The 23,997-nt window shown below is 35.8% G+C and overlaps 1 protein-coding gene across 1 annotated transcript in view; it reads right to left on the bottom strand.

Moving 5' to 3' along the window:
- NRXN1 (neurexin 1) overlaps window positions 1–23,997 on the bottom strand; it is a 1,407,118-nt gene that overhangs the window by 945,590 nt on the left and 437,531 nt on the right.

The following is a 23,997-nucleotide window of genomic DNA, read 5'->3' as shown; positions in this document are numbered from 1 at the left end:
TGTTATTTATAATAGTAGTTTACTATATTTAATATTCCACCTTAACTATTAAGATGTTACCCTGGTCATTGTCCTTGATATGTTTTTCCCTTCTTTTGTTCTGTAAGTGTTGTCACATATCCAGATCTAGCCCTTAGCCTTCTGTTCTTCTCTTTAACAGTTCAGCATGTCACTCTGTGGAAGTGAAGTCAACACAGAGTATCCTTGTGCATATCCCTGCATGTCACTAGCTTCTTGACTTGGTCTTTTTGGCATTTTTGTCTGGTTATCCTACCCTTTTCAACTCGGTAAGACCCAAATTACAAACATGCTCTCTCCCACAAACTAGTTTATTGACACCACCATTATCTCCATTGCTAAGGCTTGGAATTGTTGAGTCATATATTCATTTTATTTGGACTTAGCATTTCTTTTAATGTTTCGCATTTCTATCCCTTTACCTCTATTCTTAACATCCTCCAGTGACTACAGGACCCATTCAGTTTAGGCCTGAATAACTGCAGCAGTCTCTGGTCTCTTCTTTCCTCATTTTACAAATAATTTTTCTAATTTTATTTTATCCTGTCAATACCTTATTTAAAATACTAATTGAACAGCTTGTTCCATTTTCTTATTTGTGACCTAACAGCTTTTGCAGAAAGACCAGACTTAACAGTCTTTGCATCAGTGAACCCAAATGTTTCTTTCGCATCTGTAAAATCATAGCAGATTGATTTTAACATCTGTGTGTCCAATATCATCATCAGGGTCTGCATACCTACTATATTCTACTTTACTCCTATATTCAGGTTTAACCATGTCAAAAATATAGATCCTGCTTCTAAAGACAGTCTTGAAACTAGACAGGCTTTCTCTAAAGTATAATTTCTGGGGCTTGGAGCTACTTACCTTCTCTTCCTCTCAAACTCATTCTCTTTCTGATGGCTACAGTGCCACAACTAGAAATACATTTTGCAGGTTTAAAGCTGAATTTCCATAACCTTCCACATCTCATTCTAGCAAAAAATACCTGAAGATTTTTTTATATTTAAGCTGGCATTTAGAAACTGTTTTGCAGAGGGTCTTATTTGACCAACATAATACTTAAAAAAAAAAAAATGACATGATTGCCCACATTTATAAATGTTTGGTTTCAAATAAAAACTTAGATTTCCAGTTTCTCTAAAAAACAGTTGAGGCTGCAACCAGAAATCACAGCAAATTCCTCTCACATTTCTTGAGCCTTTCTAAAAGGAGCCTCTTTAAGCGGAGATAATAATATTTTATACAAATGAAAGGGAACTGTGTCACTACGTATGAAATCATGCCAGCCTCCCTCTGAAGAAAATCAGCACCTCTTGTTTCAGGTCTTCTGTCCATCTGCAAAAATACTGCTGCTTGTCTTCTTTAATAAATGGAAGCAATTTAAAGAAAACAATCTATAAAATGCTACATAAAACCACATTAAAACTACAAGTAAAAATCGACATCCAACAAAACCCTGCTCTCAAATCCAATTTCTTAGAAAGACCTTGACTCTGCTATGTCCACCCCATCTTGATTTGTTCCCCAGGGAGAGTATAATAGCATTAAAGGTCACTGGTAGGGACTATTGCCAAGTCAATTCAACAAGGACTCTCTCTTTCCAAAGATGCGTAGAAACGGGCAGTGATGGGTTGATTAGGCCAGGGCGCCTTGTATTGTGCATGTAAATGGAAATTAATGTGCGCAGAGAGCCAGCAGCTATTTTGTTTTGTATAAATGAAACTCTATACACTTAACCCTCAACTCAATTTTCTAAAGTCTGAATTGGGATGAGGACGTAAATTGCCTCAATTCAACTCAAAATGTTTAGCATTGAATAGAAAGAGAAAGCATCTTTCATTAGAATTGCTTTCAGTTTGTTTCCTCTTATAACAAGGTAACTTCTGCAAACCAGTGAATATTGAGGCTATTTATGACCAAGTTATAGGAAAAAGTCAGGTATTCAAAGATAGGATTAGTAACACCTCATTTACCTGGGTATTTCCTGGGAAAGAGCAGCTCTGGAGAGCTAAATTTTCTATGTACCTGAAGCTTATGCACCTTTAAAGCCTAAATATTAGACGGATATCTTTATATTTAATAAAATATATTAACTGCTGGTTTCCTGTCTTCCTACATAGATGTCTCTAAACATAGTATTATCTGTTTACCCCCTCGATGATTCAGGGGTCATCTTTGTGAGCATCCATTACTGTACCATGTGGTTATAATAGTTCTATGCCTGCTTTGTCATTTTTCTCTCACCTCCCTCAGTATCAGGCTTTCAACTGTCACTTTAGCTGTCACCCTATCTCTTCTCAGCTTCTCCTTTGCTATTTCTAATCTCTTGTGGGCTGGGAGACCAGATAACCAAGCTCATTAAGAATGACATGGTGGCCGGGCACGGTGGCTCACGCCTGTAATCCTAGCTCTCTGGGATGCCGAGGCGGGCAGATTGTTTGAGCTCAGGAGTTCGAAACCAGCCTGAGCAAGAGCGAGACCCCGTCTCTACTAAAATTAGAAAGAAATTAATTGGACAACTAAAAATATATAGAAAAAATTAGCTGGGCATGGTGGCGCATGCCTGTAGTCCCAGCTACTTGGGAGGGTGAGGCAGGAGGATTGCTTGAGCCCAGGAGTTTGAGGTTGCTGTGATTGAGGATGACGCCACGGCACTCTAGCCTGGGCAACACAGTGAGACTCTGTCTCAAAAAAAAAAAAAAAAAAAAGAATGACATGGTGAATAAAAGTGAAGACTCAGAGTGGGCACTAAAAAATAAAATGGATGACTTTAATGTGGAGGTTTTGTTTTGGATATGCAAGCTTTTTTCACTTAGTTCTAGGTTCCAGGCAAGCCTGTAGTATTGAGGTTGTTCTGTGAATTGGTAGAACAGTTCCACGGTTAGTTTCAAAGTATTTCTCTATTGGTGATACACACAGTTTTAATAGGCAAGAGAAGCTGAGTTGTCCCTCTGGAAGCAAAGGAATCAGGTGGGACAATACTCAAGGATCCTCATCTGAGGTTTCAGGAAACAGTGTGGAGATCAAAGTCTTCCCTTCGATCACCTGGAGGTACCTACTCTTCTTCATATACAAATGAGGAACAGTGCCTGGAAGAATTAAAATTGAACGATAATAGATAAAATGTATGGTTTCCAGTTGGAATCTCTCAGAATTTTACCTTCTGCTTTATAATAGAATGTTGGCCAGGTGAGGTATTGGAAGGGAAAAGCCCAGAAGTACCTGTGATTTTGCGATGTATTAACCTATGTGCTTCACTTTCATCTCTTTCTGGATAATGTCCAAATGCCCCAATGTAAGATCTCTTTCCCTAAGTCTAACGCTGTCCCTGAGGATAGCCTGTGGGGTCCCCAAATGCCTGTAGCATCCAGGGTCTCCCCTCATCCACATACCACACAACCTGGTGCTAAAACATAGACTCAACCCATTCACTTGTTCATATTTGAATGACTTGATCTTGATGGCTTAGAAACAAATGGAACCCTCCCTGCTGAGTCCTCCTTGTACATTTTATTTACTTATGACATCTCTACTCTATTTTTGTCCTTATTTAATGTTTCTCTCAATGCTCATTTTAAAGGAATTTTACTTCTCTAAAATAGATAAAGTGGTATGTGGCTGGGTGGGAAGAAGAAAGGAATTTGTTTTGCCTGTCCCTGTATCCCTAGGACCCAGTTACAGCCAGGTTTTCACTGCAATCAGTCAAGATTCCTCAGATTTTAACAAAGATGAAAGCAATAGGAGACAGCACTCCTTACGTTTCCAAGGGCTTTCTTTTTCACTATTGCAATGGACTTTTGTTGTTGCTTAAAGCCAGCTTATGTGCTGGACAGCAAGGCCCTCCGTGTTCCAAAAACTTTCAAGAGTAAAATTAGTTTAGAATCCAGTAGAAGAATATTAATTATACAATTAGTCCAAAAGCTTAAAGGCCACCAGAAAACACTATGGGCTTGCTGCTGCTAATCAGTTTGGAGCTTTCTGATGATTTGTTTCCTATCAGGTTCTTTGCACCATACTAAGCTATTCCTGCATCCTTCCAATATACTGCAATGGAGTCTTCTTCCAATCTGGAGACTTAAAAATAAATAGAAATACCCCTGGACTATTAATAGTTTGGGTTTTTGCAATTGGATCTAAGTTATATGAGCATGAGTCAGGGTAATCAATTCATTCTATTATAGTACATTGCATTGCTATCCACCTCAAAGCCTTTTAAATCAACATTCAATTAAATTTAATATATACAGACTTCTTACGTTAAAAAGCAAATTGAAACAAAATATCACTGGAGACAAACAATAAAATTGTATAATCTTTGTAGCCCTTATTTTATCCCTTCTTCCAGAAATGTTAAAAGCCTAACAAAAATAATAGGTTTGAAAGCAAAACCAGATTTACAGTTCCATCAGCCTCACAGATTTCAATCAGTACAACTACCTATCAGTATGAGTAACCACTTGCATACAAGACAATTCTGCTCTAAATGTCATGCCTATATAGATAGCTTGACTTTATCCTTTAAATTCTCTGTATAGCAAAGCCCAGCTTAAAACTATATTTTCCAAGAAGCTATCCAGATTTCCCAGCCAGAAATCTTTGGTTTACATTTTGCCTCTAAGTTTAGCAGGGTTGCTTGTTTTTTTTACTGTGGTGTTTTATACCATATGGTCTCTTTGTTAGTAAATAATAAGCTCTTAGGTAGCAAAACAGGAAGTTCTTTCAATCTCTGTATTCTCCGAAAGTGCCTAGAAGAGAGTCCATTGTAGGAAATGAGCTACGTTCAAGATTGTCATCCACTGTTTTGTCTACAGAAAGAGATATTTTGAAACGAGAGAATAAAAGATCACTTTTTAAGCCCATTTGGGGCTTCTCTTCAGCTCTTATTTTGAATAACAACTGCAGACAGAATGCTGTGATGTGAACATTTCATTTTCACATCAAATTTTAAGTCAAACCCAACTCTCTAACCTGTACAATTTGCTGCTAGGATAGCCAATAATTGTACATAACCTGAAATGAACCATGATGAAAAGCATGGTGTTATAAAACAGAACATTCCAGACATTCATAAATATACATTTGATGGCCTATTCTATGAATGATTCAGCAGGCAGACCTATGAAATTCTGATGGTACTCTTTATGTATAGAATAAAAACCATCCAGAGGCAACAAAATGATGAATTCCCTAATGGATCATACCATGAAGCCATCAGAGCCTTGAACACGAGATCTAGCAGGAATAGGAAAACATTTTCAAGTTTCTGGATTTCTCTGGATCTTTACTAAGGGATGTCATATACAACTACATTTCATGGGTATGAGAGTGAGTGTGACTGCAGTGAATTGTAATGCGTTTCTAATAAGCAGCTTTGAGAACATATATTTGTGTAGGAATACAGAAAATAAATGCACTGAAGCACTCTTATCCCAAGTGTCATCTCATAGCACAGATGTGATCAAACTCTGGACTTAAAAACTATAATTTCTTTGGTCTAAGTGGCACAAACCAAAGAAGATAAAATATGTTAAGTACTTTTCCTGATTTTCTCCTTCACAAACACACATAAATATTAAATTAACCACTTCCCTCCCCATTCTTTTCTTCTAACCATAAGAAACACTGAACTACTGTGCTCCCAGTATTACCCTTATGAAATATCTGTCCCCTCATCAGGTACAACAGATCAAATGATATATTAGTCTGGGTGTTAAATTTAGGATGCTGCTTCAATAACCTCACTGCCCTGTAATGACATTTTTCTAAAGGCGTTTTCTTTTAATACTTCAAGAGTCAATGACTACATTTTAGATGGAGGCATGGCAGGAATCTCTAATGGCCACACTCTCTTTGTAGGCAAATATATAGAGTCTTTAAAGATGTGAAGAGAGTTATGCATAGTTGCTTTCATACACAAAGTGATCTTTAGAAGTGAAATTTCTTAGCTTAAAGGTAAACAGAAAAATAAGAGGTCTCACACTGAGAAAGAAAAACTCAAGGAACACAGAACTGTGCTTGGCAAACTGTATAGCACTTGAAAAACTGTATTACATGTAAACGGAAATGCATGTTCTCAGAATAGTGTTTACTGGCTTAACTCTCTACAATAACAGGTTCAGGTTGACCTTCATATCTCATAAGACATCTTGATAGCAATATAAATAAATGAGATTTGTTTTAACATTGAAGTTGAAGAAATTTTAAGAACTCTTTAAATGTTCGTTTTGTTTTTTTAGGATGGATAAAACAGTCTTATTTTCTTATGTGGAAACAATATACATGAGCAGTTTTATTCTGAAATGCCATTGTAAAGATTTGTGATGCTTTTTTTTATTCTTTTATTCAGGGTTGCTGCTTTTGCACTGCAGAATAATACTGCATTATATAAAATAGATTCGGCCAAAAAAACAAAAAGGAGCACTGAGTAACCATCTAGTTCCTTTCAGGACTCTTGCCCTGACCACACATCACCAACCCTGTTTAGTTACAGTCAATCTTCTTGTGACCATAATAACCCCAAGGGTGGACTCAGGGCCACTTCCATAGAAAACCCGCCCTTTGCTTTGTTACGGAGAACTGTACCTGTATCCCAATAGCTCCCATTCTCTACAAAGAAAATAGAACACTAATACTCATTTGTAAAGTCTTCCAAAGTATACTTAATTTTACTTGTTTGTATATACATTGAAGCTGTCTAGGTGGCAGTTACTTATACTGATCTGAAAAGGCTTTGATTTATATCCTGTACTGATTCAGGCTGGCTTTGGAAGATGTGTCTATGTATGAAAACAAAACAAAAAACTAGCAAATGAATTGACTTGAGACCATAAAAAAAGAAATGATTCTATGTAATCCTTACTAATTCCCACTCCTTCTTTTCTTTTCCAAGTAAGCCTCATTAACTAAGAAATTTTACAAAAACATTGCCTCGGACACATTATCTGAATGATCCTCCTATAAGAAAAGCAGGCTCTATTTCATAAATGGAATAAAATGCCTTTGAATATTATTAAATATTCATTATGACATTCTGTTTTAAACTTAATTCCTTTTTTTAATCTTCTGGTTGTTTCTTTTATACTGTTGCTTTGTGATACACAATAACATTCTATGTGTTGTATGTTAACAGTAATATTATGTGCTGTTTTTAGCTTGTTCTGGGTTTATCTTTTCAAGGTCAAAGCATTTCAGTCTGCCTAAGAAGCTACTCTGTGGAGATCTTTTTTCATAACTTCTATTTCTTTTTAATTCCCAGACATGTTTAAAATTCTAATCAGAGTGTGAAAGCCACATTCGAATACAATATAACACAGAAAATCAAAATCACTCATCTACCACTATTTTGTTCCTGTTTATTTTATGACCCATCAACAAAAAGCTATTTTTGCACTCTCATTAGGTTTGCCAGCAATAATGACCTGAGATTAAAAATTGAGAAAAGTTTTTTTTTTTTCCTTCTTTTCTCTTTTTCCCTTTGGGTAGTGTGACTCACTCGGTCAGTACTACACTTAAACAATTATTCACACCCCTTCTAATCTGTCCTTGTCAGCTTTTACATGTTAGCACAACATAAAAGTACCCCTATCAATCATTGTTCCTTCATCTGCCAGTCAAAATGTTTATTTGGTGAATATTGGCCCTGCATCGCAAACTGTGACAATCTATGGGTTTCATATTCAATTTTAAAAGAGCAATCTGGGATGACACAAAACCATAAGTGAATTTTGTAAATGGGAAGTGCCAAGTTATAAGTGGCTATGGCGCCATCATTGATAGGCATAGTGGAAAAATACCTACTGGGTGCAAAGTCAGGTAACTTTTTGTTAGCCATGCACCATTCCTTTAAACTTGCCCAGCTGACTTTGCTGAATGCTGCTGACACTTGAATAGTTTCTAACAGGTCAAGGTTTTTTCTGTCACAAGGAGAATGTAGATGTAAAGGCAAAAATTCAAAGAAGAGAGTACAAAAATATATAAAGGAAAGATATTGACCCTGTGAGAAGATTTTGAGAAAGTACTTGGTGGAAAGAGAACACTCACCAAGTGCCAAAATGCTAAATACTAAATGCTAACAGAAAGTATATAGGAGGTAGACCGAGATGCCAAGGTTGCAGGCTGGTGTGGCAAAGAACAGCTCCACTTGGCAGTGAGAGTCAGATGTCAGACAGTTTGTCTTAGCTGCCTCCTGGTTTTTCCTATGTGCTTTTTAGAATGTAGCCATAATCCTTCTGTCCACTGTGCCTAGGGATTTGCATTTCCTCCTGCCTACACTTGCATGCAAAGGCCAAATGAACTGGCACAGAACAGAATGTGTAATCACAAATGCCAAAAAACGTCATAATTATTTGTACTACTGAAATAAATACTTTGCATATATGAACTGTGATATTTCTGCATTAAAACCGCAGTTTTGCAGCCATTAACTATGAAGGAAATTATGAAGTGAAAATAAAGAGAGGGTAAGTAGGATCCAATTTCTGTATTAATAACTCAACTTGAGAAAGTTGGTATATTTTCAAAACTGTAGACATGTCTGTAACCTAAAGTACATTTCACAGCATTTTATTTTGAGGTTTGGGGACTGCAGTGTGTATAATTTAACAGGTGAAGATTCATGGTATTTTTAAACAATGGGTACCAACTACACACATATGAACTGCTACTTGAATATAATAAAACTTGGTAATTTAATAGACTAGAGAGGAAAGATCCCAGAAATTTGAGGGGAAAAGATAAATTGTAACATTGTCTCTTACATTTACATATTGTGTTAGGTTGGGCATGTTATTTTACCCCTTTGGACCTATTTTCCCTCTTAATTTAAGGCTGAATGTATAAAAGTTGGAACTAAATCATAACTTGAGTCAATTTCTAAGCTGTATACTACAAATAAACACTTGACATAAATTAAAAGTTCTTGGAATCTGTCCATCTTTGTATAACTCCATAACCTTCAATATCTGTTAATTGAAGTAATTATTCCTAACTCTGAGGATTGTTTAAAATTGAATACTCAGAATGACTGTTTTGTCTCTGTTCTTTACAAAGTCAGAATCTAAGGAGCATCATGCCATTTGGTTAAATTCAAAGTAGGGGAAAGAACACCAAACCAAGTCTACCAAAGGACAAATCAATTGATTTGATTAGGAGAAGGGAGGGGTTACATTCTTTATCTTACTGACTTTGAGGTAAAATCAAATGTTCCTCTTATCCCCAATCTTCACAGTTAATCCAGAAAATGTTTTATGGAAGAAAAACAATCACTACAAAAGTAAAGACTTTATTCCTCGTTTTAGCAACACAATCTTCTCTTGGTTTTTAAAAAACTAATTGCAGATTTTTCTCTCTATCGGGTACTTTAAATCTTGGTGACTGGTCCCGACTGACTGGGTGGAAAGACAATTCCCTTATCTCATAGCCACATCACCTCCATGCAAATTGATCTGAGAGTGCCTTTAGAATAAAAACAGCTGGATTCTCTATCGCTATTTATGGGTCCAGTTTCCTGGGCTTAATTTTGATTTATAACTACTGTAATTAAATCAGGCATTTTACACTGCTTAAAGGGTGCTTTGATTTCACCAATGCAAGAGGGAGCCTGAGACTATTTACCAACATATTTCATCAGTAACATTTCAGCATGGGTAAGGGCAAAGAAAACAAACTGCCTTCTTATCTCTGATGTTTCCACTTGAGATTCCTTCAGAATATATGACTGTATGATTCACTGACAAATGTGAAGATCGGATTTTCAAATCAGGCTCACATAATTAAAGATCTTACACAGTATCAAGCTTTGCTGAGTAATTTAAAGAATATAAGCTATCACGGAGTTCAAATGAAGAGTTTTATACCCCATCCAATGGCATAGCTTATGTAACATGCTCCAGGTAGCCCTGCCTCATGGGTCCTGGGTTCGTTCTATTCACTATAGGTAACCGTCAGCCAGAGACATCCTGCTAAGGACAGGGATAAGGTCTCTTACTCCTAGCTAGAATCATTAGAATATTTACCCAGAAGTCAAGTTAACAAAGAGATTAGACTAAGTTTTCGTTGCTTTCCTTTAGGGGGAATAGGGCAACTGATTTAATTCCTTCCTCCAGTAATAATTTAATTACATAACTAATGTTAGAGGGTGATTAAGGGAAACTGGTATCAAAAAACCCCACAGAATTTGAAGCAATAAAACATGTTAAATATGTGAGCAGTTATAACAAGAATTTTATCTAAAACATAGTAATAACGGTTAACATGATATAGAGGGAAGAATTGAAGACAAATGATTAGATTATCACTTTTTAGCCATATGACTTAGTACATTAATTTTCTAGCCTCAGTTTTACTAATATTCAAAAGCAAAGGGGGAGGGAGAATAGAATTGACCACAGTGACTTTGGAGATTTTAAAAGACAGTATATAAAGTACAGCTTTGAAGACCATAAAACATTCTATACATATGAGAAAAGAATGAGAATTAAAATGTACTCAATTCTTCACTTCACCCAGGTGGCTGACAATATTATCAATCTCTTTTCTTACAGATGCAAGAAAAGCAGACCCAGAAATAAGCAGTACTATGATGGAGAGTTAGAAATGGAACTCTAAGTATTAGAACTCTTTGCATATGCCTCTACTCTCAGCTAAATCATAGTTTGGTAGAGAAAGTAATGATCAGGTAGACAGAAGACAAGGAAAGCCAAGGCACTGGGGTGAAGCAGGCAGAGAAAACTGCCTACGCCTCTTCTTCCAATGTCTGTTCATTTTCCTCTCAGTTCCCAGCAACTCCTTTTATCCTGTACCTGTCAAAGAAGCTTTCAGTACAGAAACCAGCACACCCATTAAAACCAAAGCATGAGCTTTTGGGTAAAGATCAGTGGGACTCTCTTAGGAATACTTTGATTTTAACAGGGATAATAATCTTTATTTGCTTAAGATCAAAGAAATTGTAATTATGAAGTTTCATGTGTTAGCAACAGTCATAAGAGGAGGCATGTTAAATACCAAGAATATATTCCTAAACCATGAAATCAAACCATATGAACAGTTGTTTACTGAGTCTATTCACAAGGTAAGCCTAATGGATAAGTTCTTGAAACAGAAACCAATATTATTCTTAATTTCAACTTTCACTTCCAAATTGTTGCTTTTGTCTTACTGAGAGCTTATTGTTTACTCCAAGCATATTAACAAACAAAACTGGCTCACAGACATATCTATGCTACTGTATCAGCAATATGACAACACTAATATCCTCCGACTTCTCAACAACCAGTTGACGGAGGTATATTTGGAGTGGGGCAGATGGAAGGCAGAAAGAGAAATAGTAAATATAATTTGCAGGGAATATTATGCACATATGTCTGGGTGCCATATTTTTAGCTTGTGTAAGTAACCTTTATTAATCTTCATTTTGAATATACAAGAAAAGTTATTCTAGAAAAAACTCATCATTACAGACCAATGGGGTAAGTTAGGACACGATATGATTAATATGCTATAATGATGTTTAAGAGAGAGGACACCGGTTAAAGCGTGTGTGTGACAAAAGTTGGTTAAGACCTTGAAAGACGGGAACATATTTCAAAGTGAATTTGACAAGTCAGAGAAGTGGTCAGGTAGAGAAACGGATTTTAATCAGGCTAACAGAAAAATTAATGTATTAGCTCTGTCAGTTTTACCTCCATCCTATCCACTGCCCATCATTTTATCTGTGGTCCCCTCAAGCCTAATGCCACACTCCCCCGAATGGTCTCCTCTCTTCCTTTCTTGTTCTTCTATAGACCATTTTTCACTTAGCAGCCAGAGTGATGTTTCAAAATGTAAATTAGATTATATCATTATTTTCTTCAAATCTTCAAATAATATTTAGAATACAATCCCTAATCTCAACCATGGTCTACAAGGCCTCAAAGAAAATGAGTCCTGTCTACCTCTTTGCTTCTTTCTCTTAACATTTATCTGTTGCAGCTTGGCCTTTTGGTTCCTTTAACTCTTCAGTTTTCCTGGGCCCCTTTGCAACGGCCGTTCCCCCAGAATATTATGCTCTCCCTAGCTCTTCCCGTGGCTGCACCCCTTGCAACTCTCACCTAAAATTCATTGCCTTGAGCAGACTTCCTTAACCACCCTGTCTCTAAATAACAACCGAACCCCTCCATCATGGTTCATCCCAACACCAGCCTTATTTTCTTCATAATGTCTATCGTTATCAGAAATCATCTTAGTTTTTTCACTTTAAATTCAGCCACCTCACATGAGAAAGTAAGCATTGTCTGTCTTGTTTATCCTGCATTTCCCACCCTTAGAACAGTGCTTGGAATTTAGTACAAGCTCTGTAGGTATTTGTTGGCAATATAGAACAACAGTTCTCAAAGTGTTGTCCAAGGACAGCTGGTGGCTCCTGAGAGCCCTTTAGGGTATCCAACAGTCAAAACCATTTTCATCATCTCACAAATATAGAATAAAGTTGTCTAGAGGCCAAATGACAAGCTATTTACAAAAGACTGACTGTAGAAGTAGATATATGAATCTACCTGTCTTATATTAAGGCAATCACTGAAGATATTTTCAATAATATAAGACAATGTCACTCTTCTCACTACATTATTTTAGTTTTAGAAAATGTAGTTATGTTTCATAAAAGTACATATGTATTTTAATATGAAATGAGTTATTATTTTTAAATTAATAAATATTTAAATGTTTTCTCAATCAGCTCTCAATATATGGGTATATATAAACTTTTGTTATGTAGGTATATATATATGTAGACAAAATATATGTATAACACATATATATGCATAATATATGTAGATCTATATCTATATATCTATATATCTATATCTATATCTATACACATACATAACAAACAAACAAAAGTTCTTTGAGGTTCTCAGTAAATTTTAAGAGTACAAAAGGATCTTATACTCTAAAAATCTGAAAACCACTGAACAGGATATCATCAACTAGGTTTATTTATTCCCTAGAAAATATCTAGTAAAATTTTCTCCTCTTCACATGGCCAATTAAAATTGCTCCCAAATAGGGCTTCCTCTTTCCTGATACCATGCTTTTGCTATTCGCTGTCTATGGAAAGTGTCTCTCTCTCTCTGTCCCTCTCTTTTTCTCATCTCTTCATGCATCAAGTATGGTTTAAGACCATCTAAAGTACTACCTGTTTTATGAAATCTACCCCATAATTAATGTTATGGACCTGAAAATGGAGAGATGGTCCTGTATTATCTGAGTGGGCACAATCTAACAGCATGAGTCCTTAAAGGCAGAGAGCTTTGTTTGGATGCAGGAGAATTGCGGCAGAAGGGAAGTAAGAGCAATCTGAAGCTTGAGGACGTGACTTGCCATTGCTGGGAGTCAGAGGAGGGTGCACTTGGAAAGCAGGAAAAGGAATGACGGCAGCCTCTTGGCAAAATCCAGGCCCCTGTTGACAGTCACCAAGGAAACTGTGCCCCAGGCCCACAACCAGAAGGAACTGAATTTAGCCAAAAACCTGACCGGCTTGAAGGCTTGACACAGACTCAGCCTCAGAGCCTCCAGAGAGGAACACAGCCCTGTCAACACCTTGACTTTGGCCTAAGCGGAGGACCCACCCTAGACACATTACACCCAGACTTCTGACCTACAGAAGTGTGAGATAATATATTTGTATTTTTAAAAGCATCTGTGGGGATTTATACAGCAAAAATAAGAAACTAATAAACACCCATGATACGTTAAATCCCAACAGCCCTTACAGCAGGCACACAAAACATCCTCTAGACACTGACTGCACTCTGTCCACTCATCCTGCTGCCTGCGCTAATATACACATTATGCACACAGTAGGCACGTCTGTATGCCTAAAGACTAAGCAGAAACAGTAACAAAGTCGTCTTTAAAACATTTGTTTCCTTTACTTGCTCTAAATGTATACTTATCCTTTGATAAAGACCTGTTTGCAAGGTTGTTGTATGAAACTTTATGCTTAAACTTTTTGGTCGATGAATTTAAAAGTGGATACAAAGGGATGCCCACATCCAAAGCCATCTATACTGGTAATATTGTCAAACAAGATTGCTCTACTACCAGCTCCATTTGGAAAAGTAACCAACACCTGATCTCCAGCTGAGTTTCATGTAATTTAGTTGTCAAAGTGATGGAGCACAATTCTTCCATTTACTTTATATGAAATTGTATCCACTTGACAGTATCCTTCACCAGGCCAATGGTAATTTTGGGGGGCAATATATTCTGTAAATGGCAGAGCCAAAACAAAGAAGAAAAGAAAACTTTAGGTAAAATAAAAACAAAAGATGGCATGTTCCCTAGGTGTCCTAAATTTAAACCGTATCTTGTAGGCTATTAAACTCAAAGTTTCTGTGCCCTTGTTGTATTAGTAGTAATAGCATCAAGTTTAAAAGTCCTTGAAAGCCTTCTACAGCACAGACTATTAACTAAGCTCTAACAAAATATCAGATTTTTTTCCTACTATATGTCATTTTTGTAGGGCATATCTTAGAGTTAAGAAATAAAGATTGATTATATTTATTGATCGTTCAGTCCCTTTGGAGGAAAAATGTGAGGGTAAGTTTTATTTTGATATCTAGACCAAAACATTTCCAAAGAACAGAGATCAAGATTTTAAAAATTTCTTAAGTTCTCTAAAAGGTGTTCCCCCAGTATATCATGGAGAGAAGCAAAATCTAGTCTTAATTAGACACTCTGTTCTTTGAAGTTAAAAAATAACTGCAATAGCGTTAAGTAAGCCCTTCCTCCTACCAGTGAAATGTTTCAAAGTTATTCATCACACCTAGTCTATTACTTTTTTTTGAATAGGCGATATTTCTACCATCTTTTTTTTAAAGCATACAAATATACAGAGAAAAATATTTATCTCATCTTTTATCTCTTATCTGTCCAATTTCCTGCCTACCTACAACCTCTTCTAAGGCAACAGTTGTTGTTATTATCATGATTCTGATTCTTTCAGAGTAGCTCCAGGCATATACAAACAAAAATGAATATGTTATTATTGTCTTTTTTTCCCACACATATGGTAAGGTACTTTAGAGACTTTATACTTCTTTACAGAGGGATAGCAATTCTTAGGACCATTTTACAGATTAGGGTATTGAGCCTCAGGAAATTTAAATCTTTTGCCTACCTATACGCTGACAGTTTAGAGTCTATGTTTTTCCAAATTGCATTCTACCTGTACCATACCTTGTTATTTCTCTTAGCACATGATTGCATACCATCACGTATTATTCTATGTCCACCTCAGGTACACAAATATGGCATCTCAAGGGACTCAAAGGGCCTTGGGACTCATCTAATCCATCTACCCCTTCAATGTTTGCATCACATGGTAACTTCCATTCGTCTTCAATGCTCGGATGCCTCTAGTAGGTTGTAAGCTCCTTAAGGGTGGGAGACATGTTTTCTGCTACTCTTTTCTGTCTTCTACCACTTATTCAGTTATGCCTGGCATTATAGCTCTTCATTACACATTATAGTGTCTTCCCAATCAGAATTAGTATAACGACTGTCAGAATCACTCATAATGAGTCCTTCATAGGATCTCATTGCTTGTTCATGTTGCTTTTTCATATATTTTTTGATAAATATTCAATATAGAGTAAGCATTTGTTGACAATTTCTATGTCTTTAACTACACACCAGTGACTGAAAATGATAATTACAATGCCAGACTTCTTTAATTTGGTTTCCAAAAAGATTGTTTAAGACCTAATGGTATTTTGAGGAAAAAAATATTACATGGTCAAGTGAGTTCTGGAAATGTTACATATTGTCAGAAATTCACTATGTCCACCATTATGTACAAAGCTCTGAGAAGCAGATATAACTTTGTCTAAGCCAGTGTTTCCTAAACATAGTTGCACATGGAATTCCATTTCCAAATAGCATATATGAACATCCTACAGGTCATTTTCATGAACCATACTATGGGGGGAAAATATTACAAAAGATGTTTGTTGTAAAGGGTGCTACAGTAAAAAAAAATATAGTTGATTATAGTTCAGCATGTGTAAAACAAAGAAGCCGTATCTGAAAGAATGACATAAATAGCTTAGTTCCATTTTTCGAGCTTCACAAAGTTACACAGCTCATCTCCTCAATATAACTCAGAAAAGAACAGAGAAAATTTTCTCTATGCATATAAACATAGGCATAGCTTTTTTTTTAAATTTATAATGCCTTGGCCTCCATAGCTCAGACTGAAGAATTAAAAACAATAATGTTTCATTATTTTCTTGATTTTTTAAACTTCTCTTAGCCAAGAAATCATACATTGCTGTAGTTACATTGTATGATTATTTGTTGTTTTAGCTAACCCCTTAGATATGTTCACTAAAATACATAACTATATCTAGTAGATTTTGCTGTTTTAATTGGACAGTCTTTTATGGCAAAATATAAAAGTAATATTTATTCATTTTCACTGTTACAATTATTTCTCTAATGTCAAAAAAGTCACACAATTTCTTTTCGGAATTCTCTATTATCTCTGACTGAATTCCCCTATCAAAATGCCCTTTTTGTTCTACTCTCCTCCCTCCTTAATAATAAGATATAAAGGAGATAACAGTTAAATCTCTAGTGAGAGGGAAAAAAGTAAAACCTACTAAGAAAAAAAAGCCGTGACAGTCTCAACATTCTCAAATGTTGTGATAAAGAACTCTATTACTGTTAGGCTTGCTCATTTCATTTAATTGTAAATAAGGTAGATTTTGTAGCGAAGCAAAATAATGATAGAACCTAAATCTTCCCAAGGACAAACAGTTGTGAGAACATCTGTACCTCAGAGCAGACTACCAAGGGAAAAAAAAAAACAAATAAAACTCCTATTAGTGAGGTAGGACTAGAGAAATGGGAGCAAAACTAAAATACACCTGTCAAGAAACTAGAATATGTTTACTAGAACCAAGGCAATTGTCTTCTGATGGCTGTACTAATACATAAATGTGGACTAACTTCTGCACCAAGTAGTTCTAAATATCCAGATGGCAATCAAGGGAAGGGAGCAACCTTGGCTTAAATGTTTTATTTCAGAATAGAGAGAAAAAAAAGAAGGAAAAGTAAAGATGTGTCAATATCATTGTCTACAAGGCCTGTTCATATATTTTAGTCTATTTGGAAGTAGTTCATTTCAAGTCTGTTTTGGTGACTGATGGCTGCCCAAATAGGCCCTGTGTCAGTAGAGAAACCCATGGAGTGCCATCAGGGCACTGAGGTGTAGATCCACCTTAAGAGACTACTTAGACTAAGTTGAATAGCAATTTAATTGATATCAGAGGTGTGCAATAATGATGACTAACTACAGTTGTGGTTTACCATGAGTCAGGATTTGTGCAAAGAATTTAGCATAGATTATAGAATACATGCTTCTCCCATAGATAATTCTGTGAGATTTATTACACTACTCATTTTAAAGATGACAAAATTAAAATATAATGAATAAGAAACTTGCCTAAAGTCATATAGTTTCTAGGTGGTAAAGTCAAGATTCAAATCCAGTGCCCAGTATTTTAAGCTTTACTGTCTAATAATAAAATAAAACAAAAACATATTACAAAAATATGGATGCACTAAAAGGTATCTATGGAAGTCAATTCTGAGTTTTATATATGTAGCTTATCTAAATTCTGGTGGATCTAATGGATTTCAATGGTCTCTTGACTGTGTTACAGTGATTATAAGTTGGAAATTTTTTAGGTATGGAAATGTGTAAACTAGATGAGATTCTAGAAGAGATTTGTTGGCCAATATTAACTCTATTATCTTCTACCGATAGAATGGTATGTATCCTCTTGTATTAAGATGGAAAAATGGATTATAAAAGATTTCTAATCTAAATACAGTTCATTTAAATTGTTTCCAAAACTTTCTTCTTTATGGTTCACAATTGCGTCAGGTCCAATTTTATCACATATATATTATTTATCTTTTGGCAAATTTCCTTTGTAATTCTTCTTTCTAAGGGTATAGGAAATTTGTATTGAAGAAGAAGAAGAAGAAAGAAAGAAATGAAAAAAATGAACATGGAATGGATTATTATTATACATCCGTATGCTACGGGGGACTTGCAAAAATATTTTTTTTAAAAGATAGTTGTGGGCCGGGCGCGGTGGCTCACGCCTGTAATCCTAGCACTCTGGGAGGCCAAGGCGGGCAGATTGTTCTGAGCTCAGGAGTTCTAGACCAGCCTGAGCAAGAGCGAGACCCCGTCTCTACCAAAAAATGGAAAGAAATTAATTGGACAGCTAAAAATATAGGTAGAAAAAATTAGCCGGGCATGGTGGCGCATGCCTGTGGTCCCAGCTACTCGGGAGGCTGAGGCAGGAGGATCGCTTGAGCCCAGGAGTTTGAGGTTGCTGTGAGCTAGGCTGACGCCATGGCACTCGCCCCAGGCAAGAGAGTGAGACTCTGTCTCAAAAAAAAAAAAAAAAAAAAGATAGTTGTGTAGGCATTAATTTAGAAGCTATAAAACTGAAAACTGAATTGACAAATAATGGTTTCATTTTGAGAAAAATCTCAAAGTATTATATAAGGAAATTATATTAGGTCATATCACCGAGATGTTTTTAAACATTCTAAGTCTTTAGAATTCTTGGCCTAATTTATATGTGTAAATTGTGGCTTTTCTCTTATATTGCTGTTTTAGGGCTCTCTGCTTCATTTCCTTCACTTCATGTCTTTCCTTATCCTCATTATTCATGATTAATTAGAATTTTTCAAATCCTAAATTAACATAAGATAAATACTAATGAGAAGAATAACAATATTGGCTCTTGTTTTATTACAATTTATGTAGCATATTAATAATATATAAATTAAAATTTATAGTAGTTTCTAATTATAAATTTTCTAATCTTATTCTCACCTAAACCTGTGAATTAGATAAGGCAGAAATTATTACTGTTCATTTACAGGTAAAAAAAAAAAAAGTTTCCAAGAGGTAAAATGACCTGTATAAAGTTACACAATTGGATAACTTAAAAAAAAAATCCTTTGTTAGATATACACACAAACACACATACACACACCATATACGCTACCCTCCTCAGGAATTACTGATTTCTAGTATAAATCTCTTGGAACTCAAACTTTAATAAAAAATTATCCAGGTTGTGTTAACTTGATATTTTGACAAAAATATAATAGGAAATCACGGATTAATATTTTTACCAGCTTATTTGAATCACAGCACTAATGGACTCAACCTCTAACTCCTTATTCAATTGTTCTATGTTTTATCTATTTTATTTAAACAAATAAATATAATTCAATTGCTTTCAATAGATTAAGTTGAATCAGACTGATAGTGTCAATAATTATATTAACTCTATCAAAGCATTTGAGTGCTTTCTGGTGAAGATTAAATGTGATCATCCATGAAAACACTTAGCAAAGTCCCTGGTAAGTATTCAATAAATATGAGAGTAACATGCTCCCTTATACCTTACAACAAAGAAGTTAAAGTACTGGGAATAAGTATATCTTGACCTTTATAATGTTAAATTACTTGATAGTCTCCAGACCTGTGCAGCTGAATTATTTTCAACTTCCCACATATAATGTTCTTCTTGAATCATTCAGGGGAAAAAAAAAGTTACATAAAGTCAAGCCTCAGAATACCAGTTATATCTTCAACCTCATTTTAACATTTCCTTCTAAGTGCTTCTATCCCCTGGATTGGACTACTGGTTACCACTCCCATGGCCAGAGCTGACTAGCCCATGGTTGGTCATCTGGTCCAGGAACTGCCTTTACATAGGCTGGGCCTGTGTTCCGTAATGTGCCCACACATAAAAGATCTTCACAGACAGAAATACTGGTAATTTTCTAGGTTTTTAACTAAACCTATTGGAGCTTCTCCTAGAAATTCTAGCTAGAGATAAAGGAGTCAGTTGGTAGTACAAAGAAATGCAGAAAATCACATATAAAGAAGAGAGAGACAAAGAGTGTTTAAGTCACTTAGTGGTAGAGTACTAGAACAATGATCCCCAAATTCTGCCACAGATCCTAGCCAACCTTTGAGGTGCTGAACTCCATCTTTCTCTCTACAGACTTCACTATCATAAGATTCTCATCTTTTCTTAAGATCTGGTCATATAGCTACTTTAGGAAAACTATGATTACTGTCTTCCCTATTTCTTTGTCAACCCTCAAAATGCATTTCCATTATTTTTTTAATTTTATTTTATTTTTATTTCAATAGATTTAGGGGGTACAAGTGGGTTTTTGTTACATGGATAAATTGTATAGTGGTGAAGTCAGGGCCATTTCCATTATTGAAGTAATATGAGTGAACTCTTTTTGCCAACGAACAAAACAGTTTGCTAACTCCAGGGTATTTTTCGATGCATCTTCCTGCTGGGTTATGTAATCACTACCTGTTCTGAGCTTGAAAAGACTGTTAAGGCAATAATTACATAATGAGCAAGACACATTTTGGTATATTTTATTCAATGGGTTAGCAAATGCTTCTGTTAATGACAGAGAGGTTTTACCTCAGCAAATAATCTTAGCTAGTTGATAAGACAATCTTGAGGCAACCAGAGAATTAGAGCTACTTCTATTAGTAAATGGTTCCTCTTAGTATTCAAGGTGAACGTTAATTTTAAAAGAAATCTTCACAGACAATAAAATATATACTAGCTGTGGTTTATGACAAGCTGAAAACACTATTAAATATTTTAATTCACTTTGATATTTTTATATTTTAATATATTTAGCCAAATGTATAAATTTCATAGGCAATCTATGAAACACTATTGTAAAATGGGAATGCTATCAACGACTGGTGCATCTCTACTCTCAATGTGATATTATAATGTTGAAATTATCAATGACATTTCAACATTAAAAAAGGTAAAATTGGATTCTTTTTGTTTTTACTAAAAAGCAAGGGTATCTGAAATATTTCCCATTTCAGAGTCTACCTATTTTTCCTTCATTATTTAATATAAAACCTCATACTTTTCCTTGTTTTTTCTTAAATTTGAACAACCATGAAGTGGTAGCAGTCCATTATCTCGTGGCAAATTTCAAATGAACCTGCACATGATTTCGGTAGGTTTAAAGTGGCAAATGTAATTTCTGTCGGCTATATGCAGCTGTCTTTAATGTTACTGGTCATAAATCTTTCACTTTATTGTCTGCGTATTTTCTAAGGAAGAAGAAAAAGAAAACAGGCGTGTATGTATTTGCTTGGCTCAACTTTGATCTGTCTTGCTGGCTTTCATCACCTTTGGAAGAAACTGCATTTCCCACTTAAGCTGTGCCACTGTGGAATGGTAAGTGATGACCATCCTGGGGATTTTCACAGCTGTACAAAAGACATCCAGGTGCACCTGTCTTTTGAATCAGAACCCAGTTAGCCCTTCTCACATTTACAAAATTGCTTTTGGGAGAGTCAAACCTGGATGACTTCCAAGCTAGTTAAAAATAATTCTGGAAGAAAAGTGCAGTGCTGGTTCTTGGCGGTAGAAACATGAGTTATGTTCAACTGCAGCAGATTCCTTTCAGACGGTTCTGATACCCATTTCAACTTCTAAATTTCTTGCAGAAGTTATCTTGTACTTTCAGCTTTCTTCTGATAAACATATTGAAAATGCAGTCAAACAGCTTTTTATCATTTCAAAACGAGCTCAAATTTAATCCTGCTGCCCTGAAGAAGCCCAGGAAGCTGCTAGGGCATTTTCATTATATCCAGACCTGACTGTAGAACTCCTTGCCATTCTTCAGAACTCTGACAGCATCATTCATTTAGAACAATGTGATCGATCCAGAAGAAGCCAGCGGCAATGAACTCTGGGTACTCATACAGAAGAGACTATCCTATCTAGTTGAAAAATGTTTCCCTCTTCATTCTTTGCCTAGAGATAAAGTATCCCATCATTTGGATTTAAGATCCTGGAAAAATCTTACAGATTTTCCTGCAGTACATTAATGGTGCTTACATTTAAATCTCAATCATCAGTTATAGATGCATACTCCCCAGCCAACAATGTCAGAGTTGACTATCATTAACACATATCCTATTTCTGTTCAGATCAGTAACTGAATATTTTGTTGTTTTTTATAAGGATTTCAGGTATCGTATAGAAGCAACAGACTAATCTTTGATATATATATAGGAATAGAATATACATTAGTATTTTAGGACTAACCCAAGAAAATTACAAGTTTCTAGGCATCCTATTTCTGTTCAGATCAGTAACTGAATATTTTGTTGTTTTTTATAAGGATTTCAGGTATCATATAGAAGCAACAGACTAATCTTTGATATATATATAGGAATAGAATATACATTAGTATTTTAGGACTAACCCAAGAAAATTACAAGTTTCTAGGCTGGCCAATACTCTGGAGATTATAACTGATATAAATGAATCTTAGAGTCAAAGAAGTACAGAATTGAAAAAATTTGGAGATTATCTCATGTTTCCTAATCTAGGTTCCTTACGCACTCTAAGAAATGGATAGGCAGGTATTGGTAATTCATGAACTGTTTTCAATATTTACAAAAAATATAAAAATTGCAACTGAAGAGAATGCAAATTAACTGAAATGTCAATTTCAGCAGCATTTGATTGGAATTATATCAGCTCTGCGTGACAAGGCTTGGCATTTCTTCTTATTGTCCAATTAATTTTCTATGTAATAAGATTGGTTCTAGTTACTGGGAGTAGGGTTTGAGGTTTCCCTGCCAGATCCTCAGTAGCAGGATAAAAGATTTAAAGCACTTAGCAAAAGGCAAGCTTCACAATTTAAGAGAAGTTTTATGACCTTGAGAGGTGGTCCTCAATAATATAGAAGGTACCCAAGTTACACAGAGGAAAGACTCATTTTTCCCATAAGACATAGTAACCCTGCCCAAGACAATTCAGTAAAGTAGGATGGGAGAAGAAAGCAATCTATGGTGTAACGTATCAGTGGGATCTAGTCTGCTTCTCTTCATTCCTCATTGTAGTCCCTGCACCCTTTCCCACTTTTTCTTTTCTTAGCACTACTCAAGTAAGAAGCCAGGGCAGGGAACTCTAATGAGATGGAAAAAATCCTAGGCTATTAAAACCTGAGTCAACACTACTAAGTGAGCCTGCAGCCATAGCTCAAAGCCAGGCAATCTCATCAAATCAAAAGTAAGCTTCTCTGGGCTCTGGCCACAGTCATTCAAAAAGATGAACACAAGTACCATACTGACGTTGGATTCCTTGCTGGTTTCTCAAGGGAATCATCTCTCTTTTTGGATTCCCAAAAGGCAGCCTTTAGGGAAGCCTCTCAGAGGTGTTAAGGTGAGTGTGGGCCCCTCCTCACAGCACCTGCAGATGGCATCGGCTTTTTCCATAGGTGACCACATGGGTTCACTAGATGAGTAACAAGCTTGGCATTGGTGAATGGCATGTGATATATGCATACACTTATTCAACAAATATTTACTGAATACCTGTTATATGCTTGCTAGGAATCAAGATGCCACCTTGAATCATACAGTGTCTGTCCTTATGTGGCTTACATTCTAGCAGGAAAAATATGTTAAGTATCGAGTTAAGAAAAGAAACCTATAATTATGATAAGTACAGTGAAGTAAAAACGCAAGTGCTATGACAGATTACAACAGGAGGATTTAACCCATTTTAGAGCATCAGGAAAGGCTTCCCAGAGGAAGTAGCTTGTGAGGTATGACACGGGTGGCCATATTACTTATCATCCAAAGTAGAACACTTTAGAGGAGGTGTCACTTTAGAAAGAAGGTGCCATTAACAAGGACCCACAGGGTAACAGGCCCAGATAGGGATTTGGTCACCCTAGCTATGACCTGAAAGAATAAATCAGGAAGACCAAGAGGAATCTGAAAATACCCAGTATCTTCTTCTCTTGCCTCAGACTGTTGTTTTGAATTGATCATAGCAGACTTTTTGGCCAGTTGGGTGAGGACTGTTGCTCTATGCT

The sequence above is a fragment of the Propithecus coquereli genome, unplaced genomic scaffold (genome assembly GCF_000956105.1).
Source record: "Propithecus coquereli isolate 6110/MARCELLA unplaced genomic scaffold, Pcoq_1.0 Scaffold136, whole genome shotgun sequence".
Taxonomy (NCBI): domain Eukaryota; kingdom Metazoa; phylum Chordata; class Mammalia; order Primates; family Indriidae; genus Propithecus; species Propithecus coquereli.
Note: the sequence above shows the minus strand (reverse complement) of the source record. Positions and strands in the feature narration are given on the sequence as shown.